This window comes from Saimiri boliviensis, chromosome 20 (genome assembly GCF_048565385.1).
Source record: "Saimiri boliviensis isolate mSaiBol1 chromosome 20, mSaiBol1.pri, whole genome shotgun sequence".
NCBI classification, from domain to species: domain Eukaryota; kingdom Metazoa; phylum Chordata; class Mammalia; order Primates; family Cebidae; genus Saimiri; species Saimiri boliviensis.
This window is the reverse complement of record NC_133468.1, coordinates 33800587-33822999: the sequence shown is the minus strand read 5'-3', so window position 1 is coordinate 33822999 and position 22413 is coordinate 33800587. Positions and strand designations below refer to the sequence as shown.

The following is a 22413-nucleotide window of genomic DNA, read 5'->3' as shown; positions in this document are numbered from 1 at the left end:
ATAATTACAGCTACTCGGGAGGCTGAGACAGGAGAATCGCTTGAACCCGGGAGGCAGAGATTGCATTGAGCCGAGGTCGCGCCATTGCACTCCAGCCTGGGCAACAAAGGGAGACTCTGTCTCAAAAAAAAAAAAAAAAGCCAAGGGCACTAATTCTTGTTTTAGAGATGTTCAAAAACTAGCCAGGTGTAATGGTGTGCACCTGTAGTCCTAGCTCCTCGGGAAGATCACTTGATCCTGAGACAGCGAGGCTGCGGTATGCCATGATGGTACCACTGCACTCCAGCCTGGACAACAAAGCAAGACTCTGTCTCAAAAATAAATAAATAAATAAATTTAAACAAGGAAATAGAAAATGTTTGTACTGAAAACTACAAAACGTTGCTGAAAGCAAATAAGATCTATTAGTGGCAAGATACTCAGTGTTCCTTGATTGGAAAACTTAATATTGTTGCATCCCAAAGCAATATAGTCAGTACAATCCCTATCAAAATTCCGATGGCTTTTTCTGCAGACATGGGAAAGATGATCCCAAATTCAAATGGACCTGCAAGGGACCCCACATAGCCAAAACGATCTTGCAAAAGGAAAACAAAACTGGAGAACTCATACTTCCTTGTTTCAGAACTTTCTACAAACTACAGTATTCAAGCCAGTGTGATACTCTCATATGTAAGACATACAGATCAGGGGAGAGAACTGAGAGTCCAGAAAATAAATTCACATCTATGATTTACTGATTTTTGACAGGAGTGCTAGTACCATTCAGTAGGGGAGAGAATAGTCTCTTCAACAAACCGTGCTGGGACAACTGGTTGTTCACATGTGAAAAAAATGAAGCTGGATCTTTACCTTGTACCATATACAAAAATCAACTCATGATGAATCAGATACTGAAATATAGGAGCTGAAACTGTAACGCTCTTAAAGAAAAGGTGGGTTAAGTCTTCATGACCTTGGATTTGGCAATGGTTTCTTAGCTAGGACACCAAAAGCACAAGGAACAACAAGAAAAAGATAAATCGGACTGCGTAAAAATTGCAAACTTTTCTCTATCAAAGGACACTATCAAGACAATGAGAAGAATTCTCATATGGGATAAAAAGTATTTGCAAATTATATGTCTGATAAGGGTCTGGTATCTAGAATATGAAAAGAACTCTCATAATTCAACAACAACAAAACAAGCCAATTTTAAAAATGGATGAAGGACTCGAATAGATATTTTTGCAAAGAACATATATAAATGGCCAGCAAGCCCATGAAGAGATGCTCCACATCATTAGTCACCAGGAAAATGCAAATCAAATTGCAATTCAAAACCAGGAGAAATGAGATACCAGTTCACACCTACTAGGACAGCTATTAAAAGTAAGCAGACAGACAAAAACAATACAAAAAATAGTGCTGGCAAGGATGTGGGGCATTTGGAGCCCTCATATGTTGCTGATGGGAATGTCAAGTAGTGCATCCAGCCGGGCACAGTGGCACGTGCCTGTAGTCCCAGCTACTCGGGAGGCTGAGGCTGGAGGATCGCTTGAGTTCAGGAGTTCTGGGCTGTAGTGCGCTATGCCGATTGGGTGTCCGCACTAAGTTTGGCATCAGCATGGTGACTTCCTGGGAGTGGGGGACCACGAGGTTGCCTAAGGAGGGGTGAACCAGTCCAGGTTGGAAACTGAGCAGGTCAAAACTCCCGTGCCAATCAGTAGTGGGATCGAGTCTGTGAATAGTCACTGCACTCCAGCCTGGGCAACATAGCAAGACCCCATCTCTTAAAAAAAAAAATGTATCCACAGTGGTAAACAGTTTGGCATTTCGTCAATACATTAAGTGTTGAATTAACCTCTGCCCAACAATTCTGCCTCTAGTATACACCCAAGGTAATTGAAAACAGATACTCAAACAGATACTCATACCCAAATGTAGCAACATTATTTATGTATTTAGTTTTTAATTTATTTTTTGAGATAGAGTCTTGCTCTGTCACCCAGGCTGGAGTGCAGTGGCACGATCTCAGCTCACTGCAACCTCCGCCTCCCAGATTCAAGCACTTCTCCTGCCTCAGCTTCCCAAATAGCTGAGACTACAGGCATGTGCTATCACATCTGGTTGATATATATCTATATCTATATCTATATCTATAAATTTTTTTTTTTTTTTTGTATTTTTAGTAGAGATGGAGTTTTGATGGCCAGGGCTGGTCTTGAACTCCTGGCCTCAAGTGATCTGCCCACCTCAGCCTCCCAAAGTTCTGGGATTACAGGCATGACCCACCTTGCCCGGCACTTATGGATTTATTTTTTAAAGACAGGGTCTTGCTCTGCAACCCAGGCTGGAGTGCAGAGTCAGGATCATATCTCACTGTAACCTCCAATTTCTGGGCTCACGTGACCCTCTTACCTCAGCCTCCTGAGTAGCTGGGACTACAGGTGTGCACCACCATACCTCACTATTTTTTTTTTTGAGACAGAGTTTAGCTCTTGTTACCCAGGCTGGAGTGCAATGGCGTGATCTTGGCTCACTGCAACCTCCGCCTCCTGGGTTCAGGCAATTCTCCTGCCTCAGCCTCCTGAGTAGCTGGGATTACAGGCACACGCCACCATGCCCAGCTAATTTTTTGTATTTTTAGTAGAGACAGGGTTTCACCATGTTGACCAGGATGGTCTCGATCACTTGACCTCGTGATCCACCCGCCTCGGCCTCCCAAAGTGCTGGGATTACAGGCTTGAGCCACCGTGCCCGGCCAATACCTCACTGTTTTTAAAAAATTTTTTGCAGAGATGGGGTTTCACTATATTGCCCTGGCTGGTCTCAAACTCCTGGCCTCAATCTGTCCTCCTACCTCAACCTCCCAATGTGCTGGGATTATAGGCATGAGCCACCGTGCCTGGCCAGCAACAGTATTTATAATAGACTGTTCAAGTATCCACCCAGTGAATGGATAAACAAAATGTGGTATATCCATACAATGAAATGTTACTCAGGGATGAAGAGGAATGAGGCTGATGGATGCTACAATGTGGGTGGACCTCTAAGACATTATTCTAAGTGAAAGAAGCCAGTTACAAAGGGCCACTTACTGTATGATTTATTTTTATTTATTTGAGGCAGAGTCTCACTCTATCACCCATACTGGAGTGCACTGGTGCAATCTTGGCTCACCACAACCTTCACCTCCCTGGTTCAAGTGATTCTCCTGCCTTAGCCTCCCGAGTAGCTGAGGGATTACAGGCACTTGCCATCACACCCGGCTAATTTTTTTGGTATTTTTAGTAGAGATGGGGTTTCACCACGTTGCCCAGGCTGGTCTTGAACTCTTGTCCTCAAGTGATCCTTCCACCCGGCTTCCCAAAGTGCTGGGATTACAGGTGTGACAGAGAGACTTCAGAGAGAGAGAGTGAGAGAGAGAGAGAGAGAGAGAGAGTGTGTGTGTGTGTGTGTGTGTGTGTGTTACTCAGATAAGTCTATCTTTCGTGCCCTTGACATTTTTCAAAACGTGAGGCTGTGTCTTTGTCAATGTCTGTTTGGTTTGGGTTTGTCTCATGTTCCCTCATAACAAGATCCCGCTTTCAGCCTATGCAACAAAGTGAACAGCAACAAAAGAAGAGGTGACCTGGGTGCTTTTCAGACCCTACATTTAGATGTGGGAGCACAGGAATGACTTAAAGTTGGAGTTTATGTTTAAAAAGGAAGCAGAGCATAAAAGTTTGGAAAATTTGCAGCCTGGCCATGTGGCAGAGAGAGAGCTTTTTCAAGAGAAGAATTCAAGCAGGCTATGGAGCAACCACTTGCTAGGGCAATTTGCGTAATTAAAAAGGAGCCACGTGCTCCTTTTTAAGGGAAAAAAGGCCTTGAAGGCATTTCAGAGACCTTCCCGGCAGCCCTCCCAGGCCTAGGAGGGAAGAATGCTTTGTGGTTCAGCACCTCCCCTCCCACTCCCCCCTACCCACGCAGCCTCAGGATACTGCTCCTCACATCCTGGCCACTCAGCCTCCAGCCTTGGCTCCTAGGGGCCCAGATACAGCTCAGGTAAGTCTTGGTGGCTTCTATGTGGTGGTAAGCCTGTGGGTGGGCAGAATGCCAGAGTGAAGAGGCTTGGCAGCCTCCACCTAGATTTCAGAGGATGTATGGGAAAGCCTGGGTGCCCAGGCAGAAGCCTGCTGCAGGGACAGACTCCTTACTGAGAACCTCTAGTAGGGCAGTGTGGAGGAGAAATGTGGGCTTGGAGGCCCCTTATGGAGTCCCCACTGGGACACTGCCTAGCGGAGCTGTGGGAAGGGGGCCACCGTCCTCCAGACCCCAGAATGGTAGATCCACCAGCACCTTGTACCCTGTGCCTGGAAAAGCCACAGGCATTCAAAGCCTGTGAGAGCAGCCTCGGGTTGAACCCTGCAATGCCACCGGGGTGGAGCTGCCCAGGACCTTGGGACTGACCCTTTGCACAAGGGTGCCCTGGATGTGGGACATGGAGTCGGAGGAGATCATCTTGGAGCTTTAAGATTTAATGACTGTCTGCCAGGTGCAATGGCTCGCACCTGTAATCCCAGCACGATGGGAGGCCGAGGTGGGAATGCAGTGGTGTGATCTTGGCTCATTGCAACCTCCATCTCCGGGGTTCAAGCGATTCTCCTGCTTCAGCCTCCCAAGCATCTGGGATTACAGGTGACCGCCACCATGCCCAGCTAATTTTTATATTTTTAGTAGGGATGGGGTTTCATCATGTTGGTCAGGCTGGTCCTGAACTCCTGACCTCAGGTGATCCTCCGACCTCAGTCTCCCAACGTGCTGGGATTACAGGCTTGAGCCACTGCGCCTGGCTGGTGGAACTAGTTTTTTAATTGAGAGGGTTGGTACTTTTCCCTTGCTGCCTTTTTCCAAGGGCTGCTTGGGGTGTGCATGTGCGCACGCGTGGGTGCGTGTGTTTTTCAAAGACAGAGATCTGTATTTAAGTATTAGGTCAGACACTTGGGATTTTTCAACAGCCATCCTCACCAATGAGCCAGCACAGATTAATTAACATTAATTTGGTTGGTCTGTTCCCAGGCCCTTGGGGTGCAGGCACTTTCTGTCATTAAGTTCACGTGACCCAGCCTTCTGCGACTCATCTCCCATGATGGGGAGCCATGCCCACAACAGCATATTGTATGTCAGACTTCTTTATTAGAATGTCTTTGCTCGGAGGGGTGTGAACCTCTGTCCTCTGCGCCCACTCCTGTTTCTGAATGCCAGGGCCTCTCCCTTTGGCAGTTTTCTGACCACCTAAAGAAGGGATAAAGTGCCTCTGAATCATCTTTTCTTTAGGATTAATCTGTCTAGTTCCTTTATTGTTTCTTTTTTTGGGGTGGGGGTGGAGAGGGCTGGAGTGACACAAAGCCACGATCATGGCTCACTGCAGCCTCTAACTCCTGGGCTCAAGTGAGCCTCCTGAGTAGTTGGGATTGTGGGTGCATGCCACCACATCTGGGTAATTTTTTTCTTTCGAGATGGGGGTCTCACTGCCCAGGCTGGTCTCGAATCGCTGGCTTCAGCAGTTCTCCAGCCTCGGCCTCCCAAAGTGCTCACACCACTATGCCTGGCCTACTGTTTCTCTTGTGACAGGTGCTAGGGACTATTTTGCCCTAGGGTCACTTTCTGACTGTGTTGCGGTTTGTCTTTGATGATCAATGTGGAGCTCATTTGGAACTCTATTAAAGAATCCGGACTGGCACGGTGGCTCGTATCTGTAATCCCAGCACTTTGGGAGAGTGAGGCAGGTGGATCAGAAGATCAGATCGAGACCATCCTGGCTAACATGGTGAAACCCCATCTCTACTAAAAATACAACAATTAGCCAGGTGCAGCAGTGGGTGCCGATAGTCCCAGCTACTCAGGAGGCTGAGGCAGGAGAGTTGCTTGAACCTGGAAGACGGAGGTTGCAGTGAGCCAATATCACGCCGTTGCACTCCAGCCTGGGTGATAGAGCAAGACTCCGTCTCAAAAAAAAGAAAGAAAAAAAGAAAGAAAAAACCATCCTGGCCAACATGATGAAACCCTATCTCTACTAAAAATACAAAAATTAGCTGGGCATGGTGGCGCACGCCTGTAGTTCCAGCGACTTGGGAGGCCAAGGCAGGAGAATTTGAATCCAGGAGGCGGAGGTTGCCATGAGTGGAGATTGCGCCACTGTACTCCAGTCTGGCAACAGAGTGAGACTCTCAAATCGAGCACAAAACGAATCCATTCTTCACATACATTCCCTTTTGGGGAGGCCACGTTGGCTTTGGCCCATCCCATTCTCGTTTCTGTCAAAGAGGAGGCAGTAGCCCTGTCCACGCTGCTGCCATGCTGTACGTGCTGTAGGAATTATAACACATCCGTGTGTGGGTGGGGGTGGGGGGGGGTGGGGGGGTGGGATGTTCTGATTGCCTCAGGGTGTTCTCTCCAGACTGTCGCCTGTGCGCTAGAGGCAGAAGCAGACTTCAGAACTTATCTTCCCAGAATTTGAGAAAAGTAAAGCAAGTCCCCTGGCTCTGTTTCTCTTTTCTATATTTTTATTCAAAATTAATTGAGGCAATCAGCCATGCACAGTGGCTCATGCCTGTAATCCCAGCACTTGGGAGGCCAAGGCAGGGGGGTCACTTGCAGTCAGGAGTTTGACACCAGCGTGGACAACATGGTGAAACCCTGTCTGTACAAAAAAAAAAAAAAAAAAAATACAAAACTTATCCAGGCATGTTGACCGGCACCTGTAATCCCATCTACTTGAGCGGCTGAGGCAGGAGAATTGCTTGAACCTGGGAGGTGGAGTTTGCAGTGAGCCAAGATCACACCACTGTACTCCAGCCTGGGTGACAGAGCCAGACCCTGTTTTGTTTTGTTTTGTTTTGTTTTGTTTTAATTTATTTTTTAAAAAAGGGCTGGGTGTGGTGACTCACACTTGTAATCTCAACAGTTTGGGAGCCTGAGGTGGGTGCATCACCTGAGGTCAGGAGTTCGAGACCAGCCTGAGCAATGTAGTGAAAGCCTGTCTCTACTAAAATATAAAAATTAGCCAGGCTTGGTAGCAGGCACCTGTAATCCCAGCTGCTCTGGAGGCTGAGGCAGGAGAATTGCTTGAACCTGGGAGGTAGAGGTTGCAGTGAGCCAGGATTACGCCACTGAGCTCCAGCCTGGGCGACAAGAATGAAACTCTGTCTCAAATTTAAAAAAAAAATGTGATTGAGGCAAAAGGGGGGATGGTCAGGAGGATGAACCAGCATCAACTCCTATGGAGAGTCTTACGTCCATAAATCACCTCGTGCTACCTTCTAATGGTGTCACTGAATTATATCCGTGCAATGCCCCGGAGCTTAGGGGAACTGTAGGCTTGCCCTGCTTGGCATTAGAACCGGGGAGCTAAGGCCTCAGAGATGCTGCTGGAAGCAGACACAGGGAGCTGCAGCTGCAGCGTCAGCCCTGTGGGCCTGGTCAGCTTTATTTGTGCTGAGTCATGCACACTGATTTGTGCTGAGCCATGCCTGTGGTTCACTTACTGCCCCCCGAATTACACTTGCACATCTCTGACTCAGCAGCTGCCTTCCCCTTTCATGTCATGGCATCGGGCACATGCTGGTCATGTGTTTCCAAATTAAATCCTGTTGTGTGGGGAAAAGGTTGTCAGCTGGGGATGTTTGGGCATCTTCAGTGGAGAATGTTTTCCAGGACACCTTGGTCAAGGCCACATGACTGCATTGATATTGGGGGTGCAGGCATCGTTGTATAGTATTACCTTCCTGTAGCAGCATTCTGATCACACCACCCTTTGTCCCGTCTTTACCAGCCCCCTGGGGGCCCAAACACCTTAGACTGGCGTATAGGCTCCTAGGGCCTTACACACTCATCTGGGTGTCTCTTTTAAAAGTTTATCTCAGCTGAGCGTGGTGGTTCATACCTATAATCCCAGCACTTTGGGAGGCCACAGTGGGAGGATTGCCTGAGCCTAGGAGTTTGAGACCAGCCTGGGCAACTAAGCAAGACCCCATCTCTGCAAAAAATTTTTTAGATCAGCTAGTATTGTGGTGCATGCCTATAGTCCCAGCTACTCAGGAGGCTGAGGCAGGAGGATTGCTTGAGCCCAGGAGTTGGAGGCTGCAGTGAGCTGTGATCACATCAAAGCACTCCAGCCTTGGTGACAGAGCAAGACCCTGTTCACTGAATGAATGAATGCTTATCTCTTGCTCACCATCTGTACATCCCCTTGCACGGGATTAACTCACTTGAGTTACCCCAGACCCTGAGTTTTCCATGTTCTGGGCCTTGGTACACACTCTCTTGATAGCTTTGCTCATCCTCCTTATCTGACTGGTGGACCCTGGTCATTCTTCACAGTCCAGCCCAGATGTTGGCCTCTGGGCGCCCCTTCCTTGAATATTTCAGACGGTCATGCCTGCTTTTTCCTGTCAGCTCTGTTTCCCCTGTGCCTGGCCTAATGCTTTAAAGTAAGAACTGTCTGCTTTCAGCCTGTCGCATGAAAACCTTTCAGTCTTCCAAAGGTGACTATAATCTTACAACTTTCTCTAATATTTCCCTTCATATTTTGCCACCTGAGTGAATCCCAGCAGGGGCTGGCCATGGTGGCTCACACCTGGAATCCCAGGACTTTGGGAGGCCGAGGTGGGAGGATTGCTTGAGCCCAGGAATTAGAGGCTGCAATGAACTACGAGTATGCTACTGCTCTCCAGCCTGGGTGATGGAGTGAGACCCTGTCTCTAAAAACAAACAAACCAAAAACATGCAGGAACCTAAGATCCACAGCCTGGGTTCCCTCTGGGTGCAGGCAGCCTCTCCTGCCTCATTAAGCCCTGAGTACATTGTACAGTGACACGATGGCTGAGTAATTACAAAAGGAACCCTGCGTGGACTCTAGACAGCATGGACATGGCTCACATATTCCAGAAGTGTTTCTCTAGCTGTGTAGCGTTTTAGAGCTGAGGATAATCTTTGGTGACCATCTCTATATTGCTTTATGGAGAAGAAACCTGAGGCCTGGGAGATCAAGTAACCTGCCCAGACTCCTACAACCAGAGCCTGTGGCATCTAGACTATTCAATCAGTGCAGAGCTCCCGTTAAGTAGGTGCACGTCAGTTATCTAGAGTAGGCGCTAGTAACCATTTTCCGTCAGAGGCCCAGTAATAAATATTTTAGGCTTTGCATCCCAAGAGCTAAAATCTAGGATGTTACACAGAACAGGAGAGGCAAGAAGTTTCCACATTTTTTGTTGAAATTCAAATAAGGCTGGGTGCGGTAGGAGAATTGCTTGAGCCCAGGTGTTTGTGATCAGCCTGGGCAACTTAGCCAGACTCCATCTCTATATTTTAAAATATATTTTTTAAAAAAGAAATTCAAATAATAACACATAACAATTGAGTGTAGGTTTTTAATACAGGTTTATTAAGAAGAAGAATGATTTTTGTAGGGATAACAATTTTGGGCCAGATGCCATGGCTCACACCTGTAATCCCAGCACCCTTCGAGGCTGAGTGGGGAGGATCACTTGAGTCCAGGTGTTTGAGACTAGCCTGGGCAACATGGCTAAACCCTGTCTCTATAAAAAAAAATATATATAAAAAATTAGCCAGGCATGGTAGTATTTGCCTGTAGTCCCAACTATGTGGAGACTGAGGTGAGAGGATTACTTAAACCCAGAAGATTGAGGGTGCAGTGAGCTGTGATTGTGCCACTGCACCGCAGTCTGGGTGACAGAGCAAGACCAAGTCTCAAAAAAAAGATGGAAAACCATTTTGTTTCATTGGGGTTCTGAGTTAGTGTTCCCACACATCAAAATCTGCTGCACGTACCCATCTGTCAGCGCTCATTTGTAATGAGATTGTATAGGTTACAGCTTTGAAAATATCTTTTCTTTTTATTTTAATTTTTTTTGAAGACGGGGTTTCACCATGTTGGTCAGGCTGGTCTTGAACTTCGACCTCTGGTGATCTGCCCACCTTGGCCTCCAAAGTGCTTGGATTACAGGCGTGGGGCACTACACCCAGCTGAAAATATCTTCACACAAATAGGCACTGCCAAGTTGTATTAGTCAGGGAGCATAAACTTTAATCGAGCATATTAATCACTGGAAGATAGTATTTAGAGAAGTTTCTTTTTTTTTTTTTTAGATTCCCCTCTTGATATCTGCCTTTTTGCATTATTACATTGCAGATCAGCCACATCCAATTGAAGGTTAGATGAGAGCTCCTCAATTGCATTGCACAGTTAAATGGATTTTTAAATATGGAAATTTCCTTCATACATAGATCAAGATCTGAAAAACACTGCTAGGGCTAGAACTATGGTTTGAGCTCAAAAAAATGTGGAAAGTTTTCTTGCCTGTTTTACCTTTGACAGTCTAGGAACTGCATGACTCAGGTTGACATTACTTGTGATTCATACAATGTTAATTTCATTGAAATGACTTTACTGCAGTTTAAGTTTTGCATATAACTGCTCCTTTGCCTTATAATTTTAGATTGTCCTCATTAAGAAACATCAAGTCTGCAGCAAAAGCTAATTTCCAAAGCCATTTTGTATTTGGTAATAGTGGTTGAGGGCACTTCTTCCTTTTCTTTTTTCTTGTCTTGTCTTGTCTTTTCTTTTCTTTTTTTTTTTTTTAGAATAAGAGGGCAATACTTTTCAGTTCTTGTTTAGAAGAGTTTTAGTATTCACTCTGAGCTCAAAATAGTCATACCAGACTTTACTACTGCTAAGCTGCTGAACTTCTGTACGGTAGGACAGTTAGGATATTCAGCTTCTATTTTTGGCAAAAATTCATAAGACTGACTTAGGTTAAGTCCACGAGAGACAGATACTGTTGACATTCCCTTGTTCAATCACATATAATAGGTTCAAACTTTTTGCATAGTATCTGCTGGAGAATAACAAAGTGAACAACCATAGGCTCCAACTAAGCCTTTTTTGTCCCTCACATTCATTATAACACATCTTAGTAGATTCCATTTCAGACTGTACTAAAGTTTTCTTAACTTCTTTGAAAATGCTCTTGTTCGTAGTTGTTACATGCTAATTCTTCAAACTTGGTATTGACTCTCCAAGTAAACAACAACTGAAAAGTGTTGGTAATGTCTTTAGATTCAAGAGCCAAGGCGTTGCGTTCTTAAACCCTCTTAGTGGCTTCCCTCTAAATGCTTCCAAGATACGAGTGAATGCTGTGGGAATTGCAGGGAAGTCCAAAGGGCTGTGCTGCTCCTGTGGCTCAGTCTTATTTCATACGTGCGACATCTTTTAAGAGAAATTTGCAAGAGGGAAAATTATCAAATTAAAAAAAAAATAGCCAAGGAAATCTCAATTCTTCAAGGAAGCAAGGAAACTGACTTCCTTTGGGAATGACAGAGGAGGACCGAGTGAAAGTCGGGACTTCACCACCTGGCAGAAACAGGAAGCCCCACCCCATGTGTCGGTGGAGACCATCTGGGGAGTAATAATGAGGTACTCTTCTGTCTCCAGGCTAGGGTTTGTCAGCAGAGGCCCAGGAGGAAGGCTGAATCTCGCCTGATGGCAATGAATTGATACCTTCCTTCCCTACCAGCAGGGTGACAGAGAATATTTAATAAAATCAAAAGAGTCCGGGTGTGGCTCATACCTGTAATCCCAACACTTTGGGAGGCCAAGATGGGTGGATCACTTGAGGCCAGGAGTTTGAGACCAGCCCCAACAACATGGTGAGACCCTGTCTCTACTAAAAATACGAAAACATAAATTAGCCAGGTGTGGTGGCATGCGCCTGTAATCACAGCTACTCGGATAGCTGAAGCATGAGAATCACTTGAACCTGGGAGGCAGAGGTAGCAGTGAGCCGAGATCATGTAATTGCACTCCAGCCAGGGTAATAGAGATTGTCTTGAAAATAAAATAAAGTAGAATGAGAAGACTTAAATAAGATTCAGGGTCTTAAAGTATTGAGAATGCCCAGGGTACAATAAAAATCACTATACCAAGAGCCACAAAACTCTCAACTTGAATGAGAAAAGACAGTCAACAGACCCCAGCATCAAGATGACACAGATGCTGGAATTAAACAAGATGTAAAGAAGAACCAAACGGATGTCTTAGAACCAAAACATACAATAGCCAAAACAGGCAACTGAATGGATGGCTCACAGCAGAATGGAGAAGACAGGAGAGAGAATCCGTGAACTTGAAGTTAGAACAGTAGAAATTACCTAAACTGAATGACAGAAACTAGACTTACAAAACAAAACAAATGAACAGAGCCTCAGGATTTTGTGGGACTAATAAAAGATCTAAGTTTCATGTCACCAAAGTCCCAGGATAAAGAGAGAGGGTAGGTCTGAAAAGTAATTTAAAAAGCAGTGGCGGCCGGGCATGGTGGCTCACTCCTATAATCCCAGCACTTTGGGAGGCAGAGGCGGGCAGAAGCCCAGCAGTTCGATACCAGACTGGGCAACATGGGAAAACCCCATCTCTACTAAAAATACAAAAATTAGCCAGGTGTGGTGAGGCACGCCTGTAGTCCCAGCTACTCAGGAGGCTGAGGTAGGAGAATCTCTTGAGCCCAGGAAGTTGAGGCTATAGTGAACCATGATTGTGTCATGACATCTCCAAAAAAAAAAAAAAAAAAGGGCTGAAAAGTTGCTGTATTTGGCAAAAGACATAAATCTACAGATTCAAGAAGCTTAGCGAACCTCACACAAGATAAACACAAAGAAATCTGCACCAGGCCAGGTGCGGTGGCTCATGCCTATAATCCTAGCATTTTGGAAGGCCTACGCGGGCGGATCACCTGAGGTTGGGAGTTCGAGACTAGGCTGACCAACATGGAGAAACGCTATCTCTACTAAAAATACAAAATTAGCCGAGTATGGCAGCACATGCCTGTAATCCCAGCTACTCAGGAGGCTGAGGCAGGAGAATTGTTTGAACCCAGGAGGCAGAGGTGTGGTGAGCCAAAATTGCGCCATTGCACTCCAGCCTGGGCAACAAGAGTGAAAACTGTCAAAAAAAAAAAAAAAAAAAAAGAGAAAAAAGAAATCTACACCAACATCTCAGTATGGATAATAAACTTCCTGGGCACTCTAGCTGTGTCTGTCTGAGTTACTCTTGGACACTGCTTTTTAACAGGTCACCCTGGAGAGTAGTGTTCCCTGAGTACCTCTCAGTCTCTGGAGGTTGAGCTGTTAGGCAGCAGTAGGGTATGGTTCTGTGAGGGTTTTCCCTCACCTTGAAGCCACTAAACCTTGCCCGAGGGATCTGTAAACCCGAATAAACCCTGCTCCCCCTGTAGTCAGAGGGTGGATGCCAGAGCCTTGTGTAGGTGGCCGTGACGTGCCAGTGACAGTCAGCTAAAGGGCTGACTAAATTACCTGTTTTCTCCTTCCTTCCTTATTACTGCTTTGATTGGAGTATCTGACTCACCCCAGTATCAGTGCTGAGTTGGCTGTTCAATCTTGTTTACTGCCCAGAAGTTGGAAACAGTAAATGCAAAACTGCAAATACTTCCTGGAAGATAACCTGGTCCAGTGTTGCAAACGGTCATACAGACAGCCCTTGTGTTCTTGCGTCATTCTCCCTTTGAGAAGCTGGTGAAGCTCCCTCCAGTGCCCCGCAGCCTGTGTGTCCCCTGGTTTATTTGTCCACCTTGATTGGTGGTATGCAAGACTGGAGCTGCTGCCCTTGATTGCTACCTTGGCAGGAACCAGCCAGCTACCGAAATAGACAAGGAATTGTGGTCAAGCTATGCATGCCTAGTTTTACCTTTCTCTGTTTGTCGTATTTAACAATGAAAACTTACATAGAGACCTAATCTATAATAAAAGATCGAGTCAGATCTTCTCTATTTAGAGTAAGGGAGGTCTGTTTGGCTGCTATTTTGACTTATGCCTTTTTCTGTGCCTTTTTTTTTTTTTTTTTGGGGGGGTGGGGGGACAGGATCTCACCCTGTTGCCTAGACTAGAGTACAGTGGTGCGAGCATGGCTCACCGCAGCCTCAACCTCCTGGGCTCAAGCGATCCTCCCACCTCAGCCTGCCACATAGCTGGGACTACAGATGCACACCATCAGGCCTGGCTAATTTTTGTACTTTGTGGTAGAAGTGGGGTTTTGCCATGTTGCCCAGGCTGGTCTCAAACTCCTGAGCTCAAGCAGTTTGCCCGCCTTATCCTCCCAAAGTGCTGGGATTACAGGTGTGAGCCACTGCACCCAGCTCTGTGCCTGATTTTATAGATCACATCAAAGCCTTCTGTTGGTAAGGGGTATGTCTATGATCTCAACCAGCTGGTGTGGCGGGGCTGTGGCAGGAGCCTGGTCTGGTTCTTGTTTGCTGTTGCAGACCGATACTGCGTTTGGCCGCATGAGCTCTGCCTTGTGCCCTGTTCCTTTTGCTGAAGGTTTACACTCGAGATGAAAGACCTTTCAGGGCGGAAGGCTCACACAGGCTCCCAGAACCTCCTCGGAGTGCCTGTAGGGACCACCTGACCTGGAAGAGAGTTGTCAGTCGAGACATTTGGAGTTTTCCCATCAGAGTATTTGGTCTAGCTGAAGTGGCTCCCAAACTGTGCCAGGGCACTGCAGCAAACCCACAAGTGCCTCATTCTCAAATGCGGCCGACCCTCAAGACTGCTGAACCCCATGTGAAGCGCTAGCTTGCAACAGCTCACATTTCCAGCGTGAGATCTTTGCTGCGTTCATTCTTAGGATTTTACATCTTTGCGAAGCTGGATTTGTGGTGGTTGTTTGGACCTAACTACTTTATATGTGGAACTGTTAGGCATTTTTTTTTCTTTTTTTGGCCTATGGATACTATGAAAAATTTGCTGAGATACCAGGGGCTCCATGGACGATGAACATTTTCTCTGTTCCAGAGGATCTGTCTCAATAAATAAATAAATAAATAAATAAAACACACGACAAGCCCAACATGTGTTTTATTTATTTATTTATTTATTTATTTATTTATTTATCTGAGACAAGAGTCTTGCTTTGTTGCCCAGGCTGGAGTGCAGTGGCACGATCTCAGCTCACTGCAATGTCTGCTTCCCTGGTTGAAGCGATTCTCCTGCCTCAGCCTCTGGAGTAGCTGGGGTTACAGGTGCATGCCACCACACCCAGCTAATTTTTGTATTTTTAGTAGAGATGGGGTTTCATCACGTTGGCCAGGCTGGTCTCAAACTCCTGACCTCAAGTGATGTGCCTGCCTCGACCTCCAAAAGTGCTGGGATTACAGGCATGAACCACCATGTCCGGCCCCAATGTGTGTTTTAAACCCTTGCACCTCATGTTTTTGATTTCTGCACATTTTAGGTTGCACATGTCATAGTGCATTCACCGATTTCCCTTCATTCTCTTGAGTAGTTACTGCGCACTGGATTCTGTGCCAGGGAAGTGTGTGCTGGGGAAGGGCTGGTGGAGCTGAGTTCTGGAGAATGAGTACAAAGCTTTGAGAGAAACTGCATCTCAGACACCTGTTGGGCTCTGGGACAGGACCGAAGAGGTGCAAGCCGGAGAGTGCCTCTGGGTGGGGCTGGAGAGATGGGTGGGTGTTTTTGTGTGCGTCAAGGGGAAAATGGTTATGTTTCTTAACCTGGGGGCTCACTTGTGGCTTCAGCCCCCAGGCACGGTGCCTGGGTCCTGGGATTCCTCCAAGCTTAACCTCCTTTTTGTGAGTCCTTCCTTTCCCACCGCATGCCAGACACAGAGGTACCTGAGATGCTGCTCTTCCCTCAAGAAGCTCACACCGAGTGGTAGAGAGACCCATGTTCTAAGTAGAGGGCGGTGAACACAGCCTGCCAGAAGGCTGGGCCTATTTCTCGTTTTGCCCCTCGGACGAGCTGCTTACCCCTTGTATTTTCACCTGTAGCTCAGGGCCTTGGATAAAGTGATGGCTGGGTACATGTGTCTTCTGTCAGAAGTCATTTGAGGCCGGGCGCGGTGGCTCAAGCCTGTAATCCCAGCACTTTGGGAGGCCGAGGCGGGTGGATCACGAGGTCGAGAGATCGAGACCATTCTGGTCAACATGGTGAAACCCCGTCTCTACTAAAAATACAAAAAATTAGCTGGGCATGGTGGCACGTGCCTGTAATCCCAGCTACTCAGGAGGCTGAGGCAGGAGAATTGCCTGAACCCAGGAGGCGGAGGTTGCGGTGAGCCGAGATCGCGCCATTGCACTCCAGCCTGGGTAACAAGCGCGAAACTCCGTCTCAAAAAAAAAAAAAAAAAAAAAAGTCATTTGATATTTCAGAGTGAAAGCTGCTGGGAACATTTTCTGTCTGTGGAGCCTCCCTGGGAGTGCCCAGCGTGCTGGTTGGGGCCGGGGGGCACTCAGGGCCGAGACCTACGGCTGTTGCCTGCAGGGAGTCCCTCAGGGCCTCAAGGAGCAGCTCTGGTTGCTTTCTTTGGTGTTGCGTGTTAGTTTCCTTAGAGGCAGGAGCATGTGTGGTCCTGACTCTGGAACTCGGGGAAGAGCCTGAAAGAAGCTGTGAGTGCAGGTGCTAGAGACAGGCAGCATGAAGAGGAAGGGATCGAGTCAGCCTCCCAGACTGTGTCCTGATGGAGCTGCAGTATGGTTTTCAGATGATGAAGGCATTCCATAATCCATGTGCCAGGCACTGCCAATCCAGGTACCCGAAAATCGGAAGGTTCTTGCCTTCTGTTCACATGTTTATTCGACAGATGGACATAAATGCTCATTATATGCCAGTCTGAGAATGAAGCCAAGTTCCTGCCCTTGAAGGGCTGACCCTCTAGTCAGGGAAATAGGCAGAGTTGGGGGGAATGTTTAATATCATGTCAGGTTAGGGATAAGATCTGTTGAGGGGTCAGAGGGTGGAGATTGTGGCCAAGGGGCGGTTGTAGATTCTATCCTCAGGCAAAGTCTCTCTGAGATGGTGACATCTGAGCAGAAACTTGAATGCAATGAGGAAGTGAATTTTGTAAATAACAAGATGGCTGTGTGTAAAGGCCCGGAAACGAGGCCAGCGTGACCTGTGAGGTGGGAGGGAGGGGAGTGCAGTAAGAAGTGTGGGTGATGGGAGTGGATTCTAAGGCCCAGGTCATACTGGGCCTTATGAGCTATGTAAGGACTTCAGGTTTTTCTTGAGTTTTTTTTTTTTTTTTTTTTTTTTGAGAGAGAGCCTCGCTCTGTTGCCTAGGCTAGAGTGCAGTGGTGCGATCTCGGTTTACTGCACTTGGCTCCTGACCTCATGATCTGCCCACTTCAGCCTCTCAAAGGGCTGAGATGACAGGCGTGAGCCACCACACCTGGCCACTTTAGGTTTTTGTTCTAAGTATGATGTGAAGACATCTCAGGGTTTTTTTTTTTTTTGTTGTTGTTGTTGTTGTTGTTGTTGTTGTTGTTTTAAGATGGAGTCTCGCTTTGTCGTCCAGGCTAGAGTGCAGTAGTGCACTCAGCTCATCGCAACCTCCGCTTCCAGAGTTCAAGCGATTCTCCAGACTCAGCCTCCCAAGTAGCTGGGATTACAGGCGCGTGACACGACATCCAGCTAATTTTTGTATTTTTCGTAGAGACGGGTTTTGCCATGTTGGCCAGGCTGGTCTCAAACTCCCGACCTCATGTGATCTGACTGCCTCGGCCTCCCACTGTGCTGGGATTACAGGCATGAGCCACCACACCCGGCTCATCTCAGGGTTTTGATCAAACAAAAATCAATCCCAGGATCCCTGGTTTTGATTAAAAAGTCAGTGAGGGAACCTGACCTGATTTTTTAAAGCATCCCCCTGGCTGCTGTGTGGGGAAAGGCCCGTCCATCAGGAGTCTCTTGTGGTGATCATGTGGGTACAGATGTGCTGCTAACCTCACTCCCAGCATGGTTGGTTAATTAATAGAAACCGCCATGAGTTATACAATCAGCTTGGGTCTGTGTCGAGAAACAGGGACTTGGCTTCATAGGCATTAGATCTCCTCTTCTGGAAAATGAGGGGACCGGGTCGCCTGGGGAGTTAGAAGGGAGGAGGGCGAACAGGGAGTACAAGTTTATCAGCTGCTGCCTTGTGATGGGTGACAGCTAGGGGATTATTTCCTGCGTCGTCACGGCACTCCCAGCTGGTTGCAGTCGGCCTCTGAGTATCTGCTGCCTCATGATTCTGGGACATCCGTCAAACATCCTGCTAGCATCCGTCAAAGCAGATCCTAAATGCCCCTCTGTCTGGTTCCATGAAAGTGTGACCGGTGGCTCATAAGCTTGACAGAGATCCTGATATGACTAGCATTGAGTAAATATTAAATATGTTGAGATTAAATATAAACAGTATTCTCTGGGGACAACAGAATTCACTTTGTCTTTTAATGTCATATCAAAAAAGCTAAATTGAGGCCAGGCACAGTGGCTCACGCCTGTAATCCCAGCACTTTGGGAAGCCGAGGCCGGTGAATCACCTGAGGTCAGGAGTTTGAGATCAGCCTGGCCAACACAGTGAAACCCCATCTCTACTAAAAATACAAAAATTAGCCAGACGTGGTGGCCAGCACCTGTAGTCCCAGCTACTCGGGAGGCTGAAGCAGGAGAATTGCTTGAACCTGGGAGTCAGAGGTTGCAGTGAGTCAAGATTGCACCACTGCACTCCAGCCTGGCGATAGAGACTCTGTCTCAAAAAAAAAAAGTTAAACTGAGATTAACTCAAGCCATTGGAAAAGCATCTCAGATTAGTGAGATAGCAAAGACCCAGGCTTGCGGGCCTGTTCTGAATGGCCTGTTCCCAGCAGGTTGTATAGGGGTGGACTGATACTCACAACCCTCAGATGCCCTGGCTTCCCAGACCAGCCCTGTGGTTTCCTGGTGACAGTGACAGCCATCATAAGTCAGCTGGAACCTAGTTTCCCATTGCCTAATTGCTGACACATGACTAAGGCATTCCTAATTTCGTCTGGGTGCTCTGGTTGTGGTGAAAGAAACACAGTAGGTCATATCCGTGATTGCAAAGTGGAATGCTATGGATTTCAGGTCTGAGCCCAGCCTCCTTGGTAAGCAGCAGAAGCTGATGTTTCGTGGACTCTCACTTGGAGCTTTGTTGACTCACGTCAGATTTGCCTGCCAGGTGTCGGTGGTGGAAGGACCAGTTGAGCATCTTTCATAGGGACTAGACGAGTGACTTGAGGCTTCCCCAAGACCGCCTCTGATTCAGTGATTCACCAGGACTCACTGAACTAGAAAAGCTTTTGCTTACAATGACAGCTTATTACAGCAAAATGATACAATTTATAATCAGCAAAGGTCAAAGGCATGTAGGGTGGAGTCTAGGAGAGACCAGGCACGAGTTTCCAGTGGGTCACACGTGTGTTGCCATCGTCGCTGGTCACACTTAATTCTCCCACGTGTGAGAACACGTGTGAAGACTTGAGCCCAGGGAAGATCACCCAAGCCGAGGTGTCCAGGGCTTTGATTGGTGGGTCAGTCACGTAGGCATGGAGCCCTGGGTCTCAAGGCTTCCCTACTCCATCTCCAGTACCCACAGACATCAGACTGATACAGCTCGATTCAAAACCCCAGGCACAGTTGCTCACGCCTGTAATCCCAGTGCTTTGGGAGGCCAAGGCAGGAGGACTGCTTGAGCCCAGGAGTTTGAGACCAGCCTGGGCAACATAGTGAGACCCTGTCAATAGAAAAAAATTTAAAGATTAGTATGGTAGCACACCCCAGTAGTCCCAGACGTCCGACTTGGAAGGCTGAGAGGATCACTTGAGCCCAGGAATTTGAGGCTGCAGTGAGCTTTGTTCGCACCACTGTACTGCAGCTTGGGTGACAGAGCAAGACCCAGCCTCTTAAAAACAGAAACAAAAACGCCCAGGCATTCACCGTAAATCTCACTGTTAGCAGGAACTACCCTCATGGCCTAAGGTCTCAGGACTACAGAGACACTGTTGCTAGGCAGGGTATTTCAAGGCTCGTGAATATCAGGAGCCGCTCAAGGGCCACGACTGGTTTTGGAACATGCAGGGTTTGGGGCAACCCCAGCCAGCCATACAGCTGGGGAAAGGGTTTGCTGCAAAGTGGTCCCCTCTCTCATGGACCCCCGCCCCCACCGTGTGCAGTGTCCTTGTGGGATTGGAGGGTGTTCCAGCACACTGAGAGTCAGTGGCTGTCACTCTCTCTGTCTGCAGGGGACTCAGTCCCTGCTGCAGCCTTAGATTGCACCCCAGGACTGGTACTGATACCACTGGGGGCCGTCTGTTGTGTCAGCTCCAGTCCAAGGCTGTGGCTGTCTTGGCAGGAACCTGGCTGTGTGAACCCCTCCTCCTACCCAGCCCCAGGGGCATGTGGCCCAGCATTCAGCTGGCCACCCCAGCCAGCCTCAGGGCACCCTGCTCCCCCTTGCTGACATCTGCTGTGTCTCTCTCCTGACAGTTTCATGATCAACATGGGGGACTCCAACGTGGACACCAGCTCCACTGTGTCCGAGGCAGCGACCGAAGAAGTGTCTCTTTTCAGCATGACAGACATGATTCTGTTTTCACTCATCGTGGGTCTCCTAACCTACTGGTTCCTCTTTAGAAAGAAAAAAGAAGATGTCCCCGAGTTCACCAAAATTCAGACATCGTAAGTGCCACCTCTCAGCCTCCTCTCTGTCCCTCTTCTGTCACCATTCCAGGCACTGTCCTGCATGTGGACCGCAGGCTGAAAGAGGCAAGGTTCCTTGTAGCATTTTGGGGCAACTCTTGGGATTTGCCTTCTTGCTAGATTTGTGCTTCAGCTCTCCCTTAATAATCTCTTATGTGGGTTTTCTGAGCGCCTTCTCTATCTGCTGTTTATTTGACCTTCACAGAAGGCATTCCGAGAATGGCACCAGTATACAGATAAATAACTGGAGGCTCAAGGATGTTAACAGGCCTGCCAAGGTCATCAGCAAGCAACAGCTGCGCTAGAGCTGGAACCTTTTTTTTTTTTTTTAAGAGACATGGTCTCCCTGTATTGCCCAGGCTGGAGTGCAGTGGCAGTGGCACGATCAGGTTCTCTGCAATCTTCACCTCCCAGGCTCAGGTAGTCTTCCCACCTCAGCCTCCCGAGTAGCTGGGACTAAAGGTGTGCACCATGCCCGCTAATTTTTTTTTCTTTTTTTTTTTTTTTTTGAGATGGATTATTGGTCTTATGTCTAGGCTGGAGTGCAGTGGCGTGATCTCAGCTCACTGCAGCCTCAGCCTCCAGAGTAGCTGATATGACAGGTGCCTGCCACCACACCCGGCTACTTTTCATATTTTTTTTTTCTTTTGAGATGGAGTTTCATTTTTGTTAGCCAGGCTGGAATGCAGTGGCGCCATCTCAGCTCACTGCAACCTCCATCTCTGGGGTTCAAGCGATTCTCCTGCCTCAGCCTCCCAAGTAGCTGGGATTACAGACATGCGCCACCATGCCTGGCTAATTTTGTATTTTTAGTAGAAAGGGTGTTTCTCCATGTTGGTCAGGCTGGTCTCAAATTCCTGACCTCCCAAGTGCTGGGATTACAGGTGTGAGGCACCACGCCCAGTCAATTTTTGTATTTATTTATTCTATTCTTTTTTTTTTTTTTTTTTTTTTTTGAGACGGAGTTTCGCTCTCGTTACCCAGGCTGGAGTGCAATGGCGTGATCTCGGCTCACCGTAACCTCCGCCTCCTGGGTTCAGGCAATTCTCCTGCCTCAGCCTCCTGAGTAGCTGGGATTACAAGCACGAGCCACCATGCCCAGCTAATTTTTTGTATTTTTAGTAGAGACGGGGTTTCACCATGTTGACCAGGATGGTCTCGATCTCTCGACCTCGTGATCCACCCGCCTCGGCCTCCCAAAGTGCTGGGATTACAGGCATGAGCCAGTGTACCCAACCTAGAACGGGCATTTTAAAGTCTTCTAAGGCTGTGGCCACCTGGAAGGCTGTGTGCTAATGGGCACAAAATCTTTGGACAGGCCTTATTTTGTTGCTCTTTTAAACCTTTCATGAAGCTTCCTTTTAAGAATAAGTGAATGCCGGGCGCGGTGGCTCAAGCCTGTAATCCCAGCACTTTGGGAGGCCGAGGCGGGTGGATCACGAGGTCGAGAGATTGAGACCATCCTGGTCAACATGGTGAAACCCCGTCTCTACTAAAAACACTAAAAATTAGCTGGGCATGGTGGCGCGTGCCTGTAGTCCCAGCTACTCAGGAGGCTGAGGCAGGAGAATTGCCTGAGCCCAGGAGGCGGAGGTTGCGGTGAGCTGAGATCGCGCCATTGCACTCCAGCCTGGGTAACGAGAGCGAAACTCCGTCTCAAAAAAAAAAAAAAAAAAAAAGAATAAGTGAAAAAGATGGACTAGTTAAAAGAAAAACATGAACTAATAGTACTGATGCTATGTACATAGGAAAAAATGATATGGAAAGTCTGCCTGAGTGACTCCGTCCCTGTCTCTCCAAGATTGATTTCTGTAAGCCACATGGAAATGTCATTCTCGAGACTTGAGGGCC

General features: G+C 47.5%; 1 non-coding gene across 1 annotated transcript; it reads left to right on the top strand.

Annotated features, from left to right (window-relative positions):
- The first annotated feature begins 11121 nt into the window (after positions 1-11121).
- On the top strand, positions 11122-11256 carry LOC120360435 (small nucleolar RNA SNORA14). The gene has a single exon (XR_005576933.1). It is a non-coding gene; the product is annotated as a small nucleolar RNA SNORA14 (small nucleolar RNA).
- Positions 11257-22413: the final 11157 nt, after the last annotated feature.